The 14,423-nt window shown below is 32.6% G+C and overlaps 1 long non-coding RNA gene across 5 annotated transcripts; it reads left to right on the top strand.

The window, feature by feature from the left end:
* Positions 1–8,045: 8,045 nt before the first annotated feature.
* On the top strand, positions 8,046–14,000 carry LOC147393077 (uncharacterized). Of its 5 annotated transcripts, none has more exons than XR_015182384.1 (6): positions 8,046–8,213; positions 9,771–9,939; positions 11,771–11,956; positions 12,054–12,435; positions 12,742–12,922; positions 13,290–13,590. It is a non-coding gene; the product is annotated as an uncharacterized LOC147393077 (long non-coding RNA). The 5 variants fall into 5 exon arrangements; XR_015182385.1 differs by lacking the exon at positions 8,046–8,213 and adding an exon at positions 8,339–9,687; XR_015182387.1 differs by lacking the exons at positions 8,046–8,213; positions 13,290–13,590 and adding an exon at positions 13,764–14,000 and having other exon boundaries at positions 8,340–9,939.
* Positions 14,001–14,423: the final 423 nt, after the last annotated feature.

The following is a 14,423-nucleotide window of genomic DNA, read 5'->3' on the forward strand; positions in this document are numbered from 1 at the left end:
ATCTTCTCAACCTAGCATCATTCTAACCCTCTCCTAAAAAGCGTACCAAAATCTTAAGCTTATCAAATCCAAATCTAAATCCTATCTTGATCCCACATTCATTCAAATTCAATCCTTAACCTGAACCCCTAAGTTAAAATCTCATTCTCATCACCTTATAACCCTATACCCTTTTTAAAACATAAGTCTTAACCAATTTCAAACCTAATTCAAGATATAAAACTTACCCAAGCCTAACACCATTCTAAGAACCCAATCAAGGTCCATATAACCTAAAATGTCCATGCTAAAAAAAAAGGATACATGTCATCATCACAACCCACATCCCAAAAGAGATCATTCTCATCATCATCACTATTCCTACACCTAACCCCATCACATTCTCCTCAATACACTCCACAAGCTATCTTCATACCCTCCTACACCCCCTTTTCTTAATTAACTCATCTAACATACACCCTCATACTTCTTTAGTTATGTGTCAACATCTCCTCCACCCTCCCAAAATATCAATAACTATCCTTCTTACTTAACAATTCTTCTAATCAACACCCACACCCCTTAACCCCACTTAATACGCAACCTATATGGGTTGAAAGATCCAACCCTCTTAAAAAAAACAACCCATCCACACCATTTTCCATATATGCGCATCCCTTAATCTCAAATCCCCTATACCTCACCCACAAGCCTCCTGTTATTCTCCATCATTTAAGACTTTCACCCCATTTTACCTTTCAAAGTCACCTCAAAATCTTATAAACCTCCTCTTTCACAAATTCCAAGACTTGAACTCCCTATCAAGCTTCAACTCTCTCATTACTCAACTATCATCTATCTTAACTCTAAAAATTTCCTCACCTCCCAACTTTCTTTCAATCCCCATAAAACCCTTATAAATACCTACTTAACTTTTTAAAGTCACCTCTCTTACAATCTTAAGCTCTACATAAAAATACCTATCATTTTCATCCTTAAAGTTTAAAAGTGCAAAGTTAAAAAAGCTCATATCTTGAAGACCAAGAAGAAAACTCAAAGAAGAAGAAGAACAAGGTAGGGTGAGGAAAAAATAAGAAAAATAACATTTTCTCCCCTTTTTCTCCCTTCCACTCTCCCCTTCTTGTCTCTTCCTTTCTTTTTTATTTTCATTTTTAGAATAACCTTAAGATGTATTAGTGGATACCATCCCTTACTTTTGATAGATTGGGCTTCAGCTGGGTCGAAAGGGTAGGGGTTGAAAACCATTTTCAAAAATATTTCTTAAAAACTCCTACACAATTTTTACCCACCACAAAATATTTTGAGACTAAGGTTTTAGGCCATTTTCTTATGAAATGGGTCTTTTATTGATGAGTCCATAATCTTCAAAAAGTGTCCAAAAACATGGACTATAGAAGGCACCCTTCCTTAATAAGGAAGCTCTCATTAGTTTAAACCAAAATCGAAGTCCCTTGCAAGCGAATGCACAAAACTAGATTTTACTGATTTTTTCTTTTATTCTTGAAAAATGATCGAATCTAAAATTATCACATATGGTGGAGGGAATAGGGTGCCTAACACCTTTTCTATTTCCTAAAACAGACCTTTTACCTAAATCATAGGTAGACCAATGTCTTTTATCTGCCCGAGAGTCATTATGAACAAAAATGAATTTTTAAAATTATTTTTTGGGTGTCCATTCACACCTTTTTTCTGAAAAAGAATGGTGAGGACTCTAAATTCAAATAGTAGAGATCTTCGGACTCGTAAATCTCATGTCTACAATTCTCATGACTTTTCTTTGAACATAAGTTGAAATGAGATGCTAATAGTATCTTCACCGACTTTGCCTTGTTCATGCCAAATTTCGCAAGCACTATTTCTGTATGTCCTTTCAGAAAGTGATAACATTCTATTTTGCTTCTCTCTAAAAATTTCAATTTCGAAAATTTGCCTTGTTGGTCTAAGATTATTTATTTCAAATCTTTTACTCAAGCTTGTCTTGAGTTCATCAATCTTCGTTTTGTCCTTATACACCAAAAACAAGTTATTTACAAACAATATTAATATCAAATATAAGCCATCGTTAAATAATTTGAAATAAATGCAATGGTTAAAGATATTTCTTGTATAACAAATTCCTATCATATGTAATATCCTAAATTTTAATTCGTCTCTCGAGAAAAATCAAATAGTATAATTTTGAGAAAATTCTAAAAGTGGGACTGAGGGTAAAACTTTTGAATTTTTTTTCTGTTCACTTTTAAGGGAATTTAAGTTTACCATTGGATTCAAAATGGATGAAAAACATACTTTACCTTATAAGTACGCTTAAATTTGAATTTGAACGAAAAAATTACAAAATCCTCGATTTTCGAGTTAGACGGGGCTTAAAAAGTAAATTTTTGTTAAAGTGAGAATTGAAAAAATCCAATCACACCATTAGGACCGTAATGAAAATTAAAAAAAAAATGAAATATTCACTCATCAATTTTGAAGTCTAAAAAGTCAAATTATCGTCAAAAACGAAAATAACTTCAAAAATATCGCTTGCGTCCCAATATTTGTTTATATAAAAAAATAACTTTTTTTTTTCATTGTCTTCCCCAACCCATCAAAGACCAATAGCTATACATTTTTAAAAATGTTGGATTTCAACCAACTTTGATCGTAGTTTCATCGCAAATAGGATTCTATTGATCATCGGTTAAGAAATAAGAATTGTCAGCGACGTCAAACTTGACAAACCCAACCCATTATTTTTTCTTTCTTTCTTCTCCTTCTCCACATTTCATAAAAAAAATTGAAACATAACGTGGGGATCCTTTCAACCAACGAGTTCATCAACTTAGAGTCCAAACTGTCCTCCGCCGTAGAAGAAAAAAATGACGTCGTTGTTGAGGTCTTCGAAATCACTAAGGGCCCGTGTGGATACAGGAGCCAGAAGTACTTAGAACATAAGTACTTTCATAAGTACTTTTTTAAGTATTGTCTGGAGTAAGTGGATAACTGTTGTGTGTTAGGATGCAGGTTCTGAAAAGTACTGTTAGAAGTACTTTTGATAGAATTTTGTGTTTGGAAACTATTTTGAATTCTGTTTAAATGATCAAAAAGCCCTTATAAGTATCAGTTACTATTATTAACATTATAACTCAACAAATTATTCTTCAAAAAAAATAAAAGTTATTGTTTTTATCCATAAAAACTAATATAAACACCCAACAATTATAAATAAATAGAAAATATTGTGAGCAAATATATACAACCACTAAAAATATGAAGAAGCTTTCACCACATCAATGGATAGTAAATTTGTGTGTAATTGTTCACATCAATTTTTCAATAAGAAAATTTCAACCATAGTTGGAATGCTCATGGATAAATCATTGAGTAAGCAATTGGGGGAGTTAGAAATTCAAATTCAAATGCTACACTAAAAGACTACCACCACATCAATGGATAATAATAAAATATTATTTAATTGCATTTTTGAGGGTATGCTTGTAATTTTCAAAATTTATGATGGACATACTTATCCCAAATGCTATACCAAAAAGCTACCACCACATCAATGGATAGTAATATAGTATTACTGCAATTGCATTTTTAAGGGTATGCTTGTAATTTTCAAAATTTATGAGGGGTATATTTGTCCCAAATGTTACACCAAAAGGCTACCATCATATCAATAGATAGTAATATAATATTATTTCAATTACTTTTTTGAGGGTAGATTTGTAATTTTTGAAATTTATGAGCATACTTGTCCTAATCTCGTCATTTTGACAATATTTTGTGGCTCCGCGCAAGCGTAGTTTAGAGAAGTAGCACCATCGGTACTCCGTGAAAAAGCATTAAAATGACTCCACAGTAAAGTAGTTCTTTCTAGGAGTAATTTATCCAAACACTTTTAAAGTGCTTCTGACTCCCCGCAAAAGTCAGAAGTACTTAGAAAAGTCAATCCACACAGGCCCTAAACTTTTTTCAAAAATCAGCTGTCTTCATGTTTGATTTACCTCAATTTTTGCACTAATCGCCTTGATTTCCATGCATGTTTTTCAATTCTTACGCTCAAAGAGTGGTAGGGGTTATAATTCTTACTAGTAATTGTAGATTTCGAAAATGCATTTAGTACTATTATAAATCTTTTGATTTTATTTTAAAACGTAAGATTTTCATAGTTTATTTCAAATTATTGAGAAATATATGTGTTTAATTGTGTTTTATAAGAAATATATGTGGGTTGGACATTTCACCGAATTATTTTTGTTAGTTTGGTCTTATGTCATTGCTCGGACCGTGTTTTGATCCAAATTTCAAAAAATTTCAACTTAATTAATAAAAATAAATTTTAAAGTTAAAAATAATTTGATATTAAATAAATTGATAATGATTTGATAAACATCGAAAAGTGCGAATATCAGAAAAAGGGAAAAATGGATGAAATAGTAAAATGTCAAAATCACACATGAGGGATAATATCTGCATTTTACATTGTTGTACTATGCGTGGGTTGATGAACGGATATTCAAGGTTAATTTACATTCTGTTGTCACAAGGTAACTTGCATGTTTATTTATAATTATGTTAGCGTAAGACGCTATTTACATTTTTATATTGTATTTACTATCTTAGGATATACGATAAGAACTACCAAACTCATATGTGGTATGAGATGCTTATAAGAGTGGCGTCGCGACTAGAATCTGGGTTTATTCATTTATATCTTTTTAAGTGAACATGTAATGTAAATGTGACGTACACAAGTGGGAATGTATAATGAGAATCACATACATACCTGATAGGCATAGATGAAGATGACTAGTCAGTGATCACTAACAGTCTATAGTAGTCAAACATTTTGATATGTCGAAGAGAGATCTATTACTTACGATCACGTCAAACGGCCATCTTGAGCCGGATAAATGATTTTGTAAATATGGTAATGTATCGATCGACCACAAAAATTAGAAACTTACATTAGTACAGTATTGGAATACCATGTCTCGACTAGAAGCGATTTAGTCGTAGAATCCTAACTCTCTAATTCCACTACTCTACCATTATGTACTATGTATCTGTTGCATTATTTTGAATTCTAAAAAGAAAAAGCATGTTTATTGTCTCAAGTTTATCAATTAGAATTATATATAAAAATGTAATAGTATGAGTAATACTGATCGATGTAATGTGAATTTTAACTATTTAATTGTTCATCCCTGACTATATCTACCAGTTATCTTATAAAATTGTGTATGTATTAAAATGATTAAGAATGCTTACTCGTTCATGCAATGAGAGGTTATTAGTTGGAATTGTTTGTTTACCTACTAAGTAACCTTTGTTACTCACCCTTTTCTTCTCCATTTTTTTTTAATTTCAAACGTCTTGTACCATTGTCTTGATACTTGCTTCAATCTATACAAAGACTTCTTTAATTGGCATAGTAGCTCTTATTTGCCTTTATCAAGGAATTTTTCTACTTGTTGCGTTTAAACCTCTTCTTAGAATTTCCTATGTAAAAAGGTCGTCTTTATATCCGTTTGTTCGAGTTTTAAATCATGCATTGTAACCAATCTAATAACCAAATGAATGAAGACCAATTTGAGTATCTATGCAAAAAATTTCACCAAAATCAATACCTTACTTTTGTGAAAATCTCTTTGCAAATAGCCTTACCTTGTACTTTTCAACTTTTCCATCAAGTCCTTTCTTTATCTTGAACACACCCATTTGCAACAAATTATTTTCTTACTTTTCAAGTAATTCTACCAAATCCCAAGTCTTGTTTATTTGAAAAATCAACTTTTCTTCTTTCATGGCCTTCTTCTAATGACTTGAATCACTTCTCTTTATGACTTCATAAAAAAAAAGTTGGTTCTTCGTTCTTTAATATAAAAGCATGCAAAGTATTAGGATCCACATAATCTTTATCCCACTTAGGTAGATAAATCTGTCTAGTAGAACACTTGGGCCCGAGAGACAACTTTTTCTTGATGGTGATGTGGTCTTTCATCTTCACTTTTTGATTCAACATATTCGTAAAACATGGCTATCATAATTGCTTCTTGATCATTAGCAAGCCTTCTTAACCCTTTTGCTAACACAAATGATTCATCAAGATGAACATCCCTACTTGTAATTATTGTTTGAATGCTTGGATCCTACAGTTGATATCCCTTCACACCCAAGATATAACTCACAAAGATGCATTTTTATGAATTTGGATCCAACTGGTTCTTTTGACAACTTGGAATAAGTGCATAAGCATCACATCCAAAAAAAATTCAAATAGAAATAATTACTAGGAGTTCCATACAACATTTCATTTGGAGGTTTTTTCTCTAATGCCACTGAAGGTTATCGATTAATGAGATGACAAGTCATTGAAACTACTTCAACTCATAACTCTAGTTCCAGACCAGTATTGCTTAACATGCATCGTGAACATTCCTTCAAAGTAAGGTTCATTCTTTCGGTGACACCATTTTGTTAAGGAGTATCAATATTTGTGTAATGCCTAACCATGTCCTCGGCTCGACAATAACTTTCTAGTATCAATATGAACTTTCTCCCATTATTTTTTCAAAAATCTTGATGTGACATCCTGTAGATTTTTCTAATTTAACTTTGAAATGTTTTAATTTCAGATTATGAAAAATGAGTTTTTATTATATGATTTTTGACCAATCTAAAGTCCAAATCTGAAATTAAAATTTAACAATCCAAAACAAAACATCCCCTAAAATTCCAGTCACCTACTTAACATATTTTGTCTCAAAACTAGAGAGCTGCTTTTGTTTAGCGAATAAACTAGTATCACAGACATTCAGTTTGGTGTTTTAATACATAAGGTTTGATATTTCTTTTTATTATTTTTTTAACATTAATTACTGATTTTTTTGTCCTAACATTTTGATGATTCCTTGTACTGTAATGGGTGGCAAATTCAGTTTTTAGCTGGAATGTGGACATTGCCCTATTCCCTATTGTGCCCAAACCTTCCAATATATTGAACTTCCCTGATGAATTTGCAGAAATTGATTTTAAAAGTTTCATGGTAAGTTATGCTGAAATATGCAGGTTAATGAAGTTATTGGAAGTGGATGGTTGTTTTTGGCATCTATCTTCAATATTGTCCAAGTTTTCACTTAAAGTAGTTGAATGATACACACTTTGATCATCTTTGTTACAAGGGCTTTGCATTCGTACTTTCTTCAATCAGTATATCTCTAAATGTGGGCGGAGCAGAGGTACAATAACATTATTGTTGTGCATTGACAACCAATGTTTTGGGAGGTTCCAATACCACTAAAGGAGTTTCACCAATCTGAACAGCTTCTAGAAATTGAGTGCATATCACTTTGATCTTTGCATATGTTGAGTAAGTAATTCTCTTCAAGTTAAATTGAGTGCATACTTTGTACAACAACCTCTAGATAATCTATAGAGAAACCAATAAAATCAAAATAGATTATTTTTTCATCAAAGGTTAAATGGCATACCTGGAAGAGGAAGAAACACAGTAGGAGTAGAATAGAAATATCACTACAGGAAAAATCACCTACAACAACTTTTAGTGATGGTCAAAGTTTGACCATCGCTATAGAGTCTTTTTTTTACAACATCTCCTTATTTTGATGTCACTGACTCAGTGACTCACTTTCGTTGTCTCTTGTCTCAAACTTGAAATCAAACTCTCTCTCGTCTGAAACTCGAAATCAATCACTCATTCTCTCCCTTCTGAAACTCGAAGATAGTCTCTCTCTTTCATCTCCATTGATCTCTTTCTCTCTCGAAATAAGTCTCTTTCTCAAGCTCGAAAACGAAGGGCTTGTGTGGATACAACTCTCTGTGCAAGAGCAAAAGCTCAATCACTCCCCGCAAGAGCAAAAAACCTCTCCGCGGAAGAGCAGGTCTTTGAAGCTTCTCCACAAAGAGCAAAAAACCTCTCCCCGCAAGAGCAAAAACCTCTCCACGCCAAAGCAAAAATCTATCCAAACGTTTGCTAGCTCCCCGCAAGAGCAGAAGTCGTCAAGAAGCTCTATCCAAACGCAGTGGAAGCTTCTATCTTTTTCTTAAGTTCGAAAACGAAGTCTTTGTCTTTCTTACATCTCACACTCGACGAATCTGTCTTTGTCGATCTCTCTCTCTCTCTCTCTTGATTTTTCAAACGCGTGAGGTTTCAATCTAAAATGATCCGATCTAATCTAAACTCGACTTAAAAAATTGAGGTATGTTTTCCACATATTTTGTTAATTTTTCTCTCCAATCGATCCCTAAACCCTATATTTTTCTATATATATATATATATATATATATATATATTCCTGCATATTTTATTGATAATTTATCAATTTCTCTGTATAATCCTAATTTCTATATCATTGATTCAAATTTTGATTTTATTTCAAACCAAAATCCTAATTTCTATAATTTTAATTCAATTTTTGGTTCAGTTTCAAATCAAAATCCTAATTTCTCATTTTTATAGCTAACTAATATTCCATTGGATGAAATCAGATTTCAAGTGACCACCAATCCTCAATTCTACTTATCAAATTTGAGAACTCACTCAGATTATGAAGTTGACACTTAGATCTGTATTAATTTTTTTATTTGCTTTAAGTTCAGATTAACTAAGCTTGTATATAATGGGTGGAGGGAAAAAGTTTGAAGTAAGTTTCATTTTGTAAAATATTTTTTTGCTAATTTTGTAGGAAAAATAAATTTAAATAAGTAATGTAATAGTTTGCTATGATCATGCATGTACTCCTTGGTTTCCTTAGTCTTTTGAATATTTTTTCCTAACTGAATCATGGTTTACTTTTTTTTGATGAATTTTTTTACTAATTTGTTATTTTCTTCTACCTAGTTTATAACACCACGCTATGATTCTATTAATTATCAAAAAGAGTAGTTTGATATTTAGCATTATATGTAGTTCGTTCAACCATTTAGCCTAGGAAGCCTCATATTTTTATTATTGGTCTCTCCTTGGACTTTCCTTTTAGTGCTTGTCATGTTATCATGCTATTCAATTGTTCCTTAAGATGGCTGCAATGATTCTAGAAAATACAGTTGACTCTTATTTTTGTTTATTTCTATGATTAATCTAAACTTGATGTCTCAAAAGAATTTACTTTTGATGTGATCTCAAGCATTTTGAGAGGTGAAGCTCCATTAACCTTCTTGTTTGTTATTGGTTCATTCATTCCCCTGTTTTGATAAATGACATCTCTTGTGGTTATAGCTACAGTGGCTTTTGGGTACTGATTTTTTTTGAAATCTTTTAAAATAATACACTTGCTTCCAGTAGCTGTTTTTTACTTGCATTATTCTTTTGACACATGGAACTTGTGATAAAAACTTCTTACTGTGGTGTATACCTTTTTCTTAGATGGCTGAGCAAATGCTTCTTCTAGAGCTCCATAGTTGTTTAAATGTTGACTAGCATTAATGTAAATTGATGAATATGTTATGTGTTTCTTTATTTTGATGGGTAAGCTTGACTCAAACCCACAACCTCAAAGTTGCACATATACATATTAGTCTACTGAGCCATGGGTTAAAGCCTATGTCCCTCTCTCGTCTTTTAGCATATCATGTGCATAACATTATATGTAAATGTAACTTGAATGTGCAGATTATCAAGAATAAGAGACACCAAGACAGAGCCGCAACTCTATTTTCTCTAGTTGACTTAGTGTAGGCCTGTAATAAATTTTCTATGATTATGGTTACTTTTAGGCCTTAGGAATGAAGGATTCATGCTATTTCTCTAATTGCAGGTAATGTTTCCTTCAACATGTATTGGCATTGATTAGCATGAAGGATTCATACTATTTATGTGATTATGGGTAATGCTTTTGTTCATGCTCTAGCCAAAATTGGGCAGTAGACCGAAAAACTTGACGATGCAGAGCGAAAAGTTAATCAGCTTCAAAATTCTATGTGGAGGTTTGTCATATGATAAATGCAAGAAACAGAACATTTAAATATTTGACATCACCTCTATGCAATTATTACATTAAATGTCTCAAGAAAAAGTAATTAGGTTTGGCCTATGCCTTGGTTTGATGAAGATTTCCTCTTATCCTCTCTACCATCCCTTCTGTGGCTTACTTGGATGCAAATGTGATTATTTGGTCTAGAATCTACATTAAAAGAAAATTTGGTTTGACGGTATGAAAGTGACTCTCTGCTTAGTTAGCTAGTGACTTTCCCGAGTTTCCCTTCCATGTCTTTCCCATGAAAGGTCTAAATCAAGTTTAAGTCTCATCTTCATCTATGCTTGGTGCTAACCAAAGTAATATGGCTACAGACATGTGTCATTGTTTTCATTGTTACTAAGTGAGCTTTATAGACCCCCAAAGACCTGATAAACACCATGTTGAGTGTATATTTTCCTCTACTCTCGGATGTGTCATACCCTAGTTAGGACCCGTGACCCTCTTATATTCATAGTTCTCCCACTTTTCGAAAGATCAGTCTTTTGGAGTAGTTGGTTGGTTAACACACCACATATTTTGTTATGGATAGTTTATTCTTTATGTTGCAAGCTAGATCTTTTAAAATTCTCGTTATATTGCAAGATGGTGTATTCTTTATGTTATGATGTACGTTATTCGAGAGTTCAAGGGTGTCTACTTTGGAGACTTACTTTTTGGATTGGATTCAAAAGATTACAATTTGTCCCCCAAAAGATAAATTGAAGATTTTTGGTAGCTGTAAAATGATGAATGGGACCACTGATAGAACCATGATCTTGGTAGTATAGCTAGTCTCCTCGTCAGTAATAATACCCGAACCTGTAGTGATAAGCTTTTAATAGAAAAATGTAAACTTGAAATTTCTCCTAAAATGGATTGATTTAAAATTAATTAAGTGATTTGTGTAGTGATTCTTTAAAACAATTTCATTGCTAATTAGGGAAAACAATGTATGAAATATTATTTTAATCCATATTAGTAGTACTATTGTGAAAGGTATGGTGTTAAATTTTGGCAATATTAGGTTTGCTCTCCTACGAAATGCAAGAATACTTTACCAAAGTCAAAGTCACTTACACAGTCGGGATTATTAGAAAACAAAGGGATCATAGGGTCAATAGGCTACTTCTTCAAGTAATCTACAACTGAAGTTGAGTTTCAACGATTGTTGTTGAATCCCCTTGGTAGATATCCACTTGGTGTGAATAGTAAGATAGAACTTTGACCTTTATATATTTTTCCAATGATTAAGGGCATGTTTGGAACTGCTGTGGACTTTTGCTTCCAAGAATCGTAGTACAATTAATGCAATCATAAGTACATTTGTATGAACACCTAAAAGGTGCTTATTAGGAAACAACATCTTTGATAGGTAATCATATAATTGACTCAAGAACAAACACATATTGTAATTATGTAAACGCGTAATCCAACATTCAGGATTTGTTTGTCCTCATAATACATAGTCATGTTCCATTGATGCTTTTCTCGACTTACTACTGTATTTCGAACTTACACAATCAGGATTGTGTATTTTTTTTTTTTTTTGGAATCATTTTTCTTGAGCCAATGGAACTCAAACCTTATATTACGTGTTTTGGTATTTTTGATCATTTATTTTACATTTGAATCAATGTAGGAGTATTTTTAGTTACCACCATATGATTCATAGCCATCTATTTACTGACTGTTTTTAGATTATTATATACCCATGGGCGAAAGTCTAGCCCCTTACATGCTTCCAGTTGTTTGGGCTTTGTATCTTGTTTTGAGTTTTCTATTTTATATTGTTTTGGCAGAGGCATGTAGCCGACTGCTATATCTCATTGGTTAAGAATGGCTATGGTGTGAAGGGTGACTCCTTATGTGGATGAGACTATTGTTGATGTCAACCCATCAAACAAAGGCTTGTCTCCAGAATTTATTAGGTGGTTGAGAGAGAAGAACCTCCCGAGTTAGTACCTTATAATGCACTTTTATGAAGGGTAAGCATTATGACTTATCTATAGTGCAAGTATTGTAAACTTGATCTAATTGGATTAATTTAACCTCAACTGAAGCTGTTGTTTTTTTTGTGTGTAGTAGGTACTACAAAGAAAAGAAGGCAACACCGTCAATGTAATAGGAGTTGTAAAGAGGAATGCTAACAGGATGCCAATGGGGCAAGTGTATCCGACCAGCAAGCCTCGAGAGTATAGTTATAAGATGTGAAGATACATCAAAGATCGATGTGATATCTGTTTATATAACTGATATTGTGAAGGGTTGCTGAGTGATAGATTTAGTCGTCACTAAAATGCAAGGTTGCTCGGTATGCTTGAATGAGGAGTTCATTTCTTATAAGGACAATGACATCTTTTACTTATCAGTTCGGGATTTGAGTTCAGGTTCATCATGTAGCAAATAAGAGACCTTATTAGTATAGGGGAATTTGTTTACGTTGAAGTTGGATGTTGCTGAAGAGGTATCTAATGCATTCTTCCCCGAAAGTTAGTTTTTCCATATATTTTATTTGACTTCAATTTAATGTTTCGGAGTTTCAGTGATCTTTATAAAGTCCCTAAAAACTTGAAATTCTGACTACTTCTTTAATTTTCAATCTAGCTGTAATTGGAAAGTTTCAGTAGGGTTTGAATTTAATGTTAAGAAACAATTGTAAAATCTAGCTGCCCCAGTGGACCAAAACTCAATGGGTAACTTATATTTTCACTTTTAAAATCTAGCTTGCAACCATCATGTGGTCGGTTAATTTCTTTTGTTACCGATACAGGTACCATTTATTTGGAGAAATGTGGGGAATCAAGGTTAGAGGAAGTTGGTGGTTGCAAACTGAGTGGGCATGGGCAAAATGGCTAACAAACGTCGTTTGGCACAATACATATTGCATCCACGAATATAAGAGATAGTTGCTGAATATTCTGAGTGCAATTTATAGGTACAAGAAGTTAAAGGTATGAAAGACTTCCCAACAATCTAATTGCAAAAAATTGCTTTGTTTGTCTAAATATTCTGGAGTTTAGATGAAAGTTATCATTTATAAATGAAAATTCACAATATGTAAAACATATTCAAAAGGTGGGAGTTTATCATTTAATAAGTCTCATCTAGGATATTTTATTAATAAAAAGTTCACTCTGATTACATGATCAAAGTCATCTAATCAATGGGCTTTTTTTCCTTGAACCGTTTAATGAAGGTTTTGTATTTGCATTTGTTAAATTATATTTCTACTATTATTTTCAGAAGATATATTTTCCATTTAACGTGCTTTTGGTTGGTTATAAACACAATGCTACTCTTGCAACTAATCTTTCTTAGGAAATGAGCTCAGAGGAATGTGCAAAGATGACTCCATGCGCCATCATGCTTGGAGGAAAAACATTTGCAACATATACAAACGCTAAAAGGATAGTCAAGTTGGTGTATGATGTTTGTGTTGTCATCAACAATGATCCCGAGGTCAATAATTTTTGAAAGTACAGATTTTTCATATTTTCTTTTTTATAAGTTTTATTCATATTAGGTCTTCAAACATCACAATTTTTATTATTTGGCTTCATGGGAGCAACTTGATTTGGAACCAATCTATAGCTGGTCTTAGTCCTCTTCTGCACCTTTACCATCATTGTCAAAATTTGTATTTTCGTTCAATTGATATCTTGGAAATTTGACAAAGTATATTTGTGTACGCATATACCCTAACAAGCAACAAATGCACTCACCTGATTTTCTGATTTGTTATGAAATATTTTCATCAATTTTGAGTACAGCTGGTAGTGGTAAATTCAACAGTGACCGGACAATTGTCCAGTATACAAAAGAAATCTGGAACATAGAGGAGTGCATTTAAGAGGACACGATAAAGCGAAGAGAGCTAAAAGAGATGAAAAGCATCACGACCATTTGCTTTTAATTGTGTTTTATTTTTAAGCAATTATGTGACTCAATTTCATTTGTTAATGCCCAATTACTTCTATTAAAGCTTGTTTAGTAATGAAATTTCAATCTATAATATGAATTTTGAGTTGTTTAATTTAATTTGGAGCTTATTTTATAATTTTTCTTTTGTTTTTTATTTTTCTGATTTTTTATTATTATTTCATTTATTGTGGTTGGTGAATTAGAGGACCGTGCTATTGTTTGTTAAACTTCCAAATTTGACAGTCATACTCTATGGATTTTCTTTTATTTTTTTTAAGCACATTCTCAAATAAGTTGATAGTGTAGACACCCCATTTTTGCATTTGCCTAATTCGTCAATTCGTCATCTGGTTGTTGCGAATTCCTAATGATGAGTATAAAAGAACTCGAAGGCTTGTGAGTATTGCTTGATTCCTTCTGTTTCTAGTTTCTTTTCATCCCCCTACTCGTCACGACTCGACATAGAAGTTTACGCACGCTTAGGATCGCTACATCTTACGCCCGACTTAGCAAGCACGTACGCATAGGTTC

The sequence above is a fragment of the Akebia trifoliata genome, chromosome 10 (assembly GCF_017979445.1).
Source record: "Akebia trifoliata isolate Shusen 1 chromosome 10, ASM1797944v1, whole genome shotgun sequence".
Taxonomy (NCBI): domain Eukaryota; kingdom Viridiplantae; phylum Streptophyta; class Magnoliopsida; order Ranunculales; family Lardizabalaceae; genus Akebia; species Akebia trifoliata.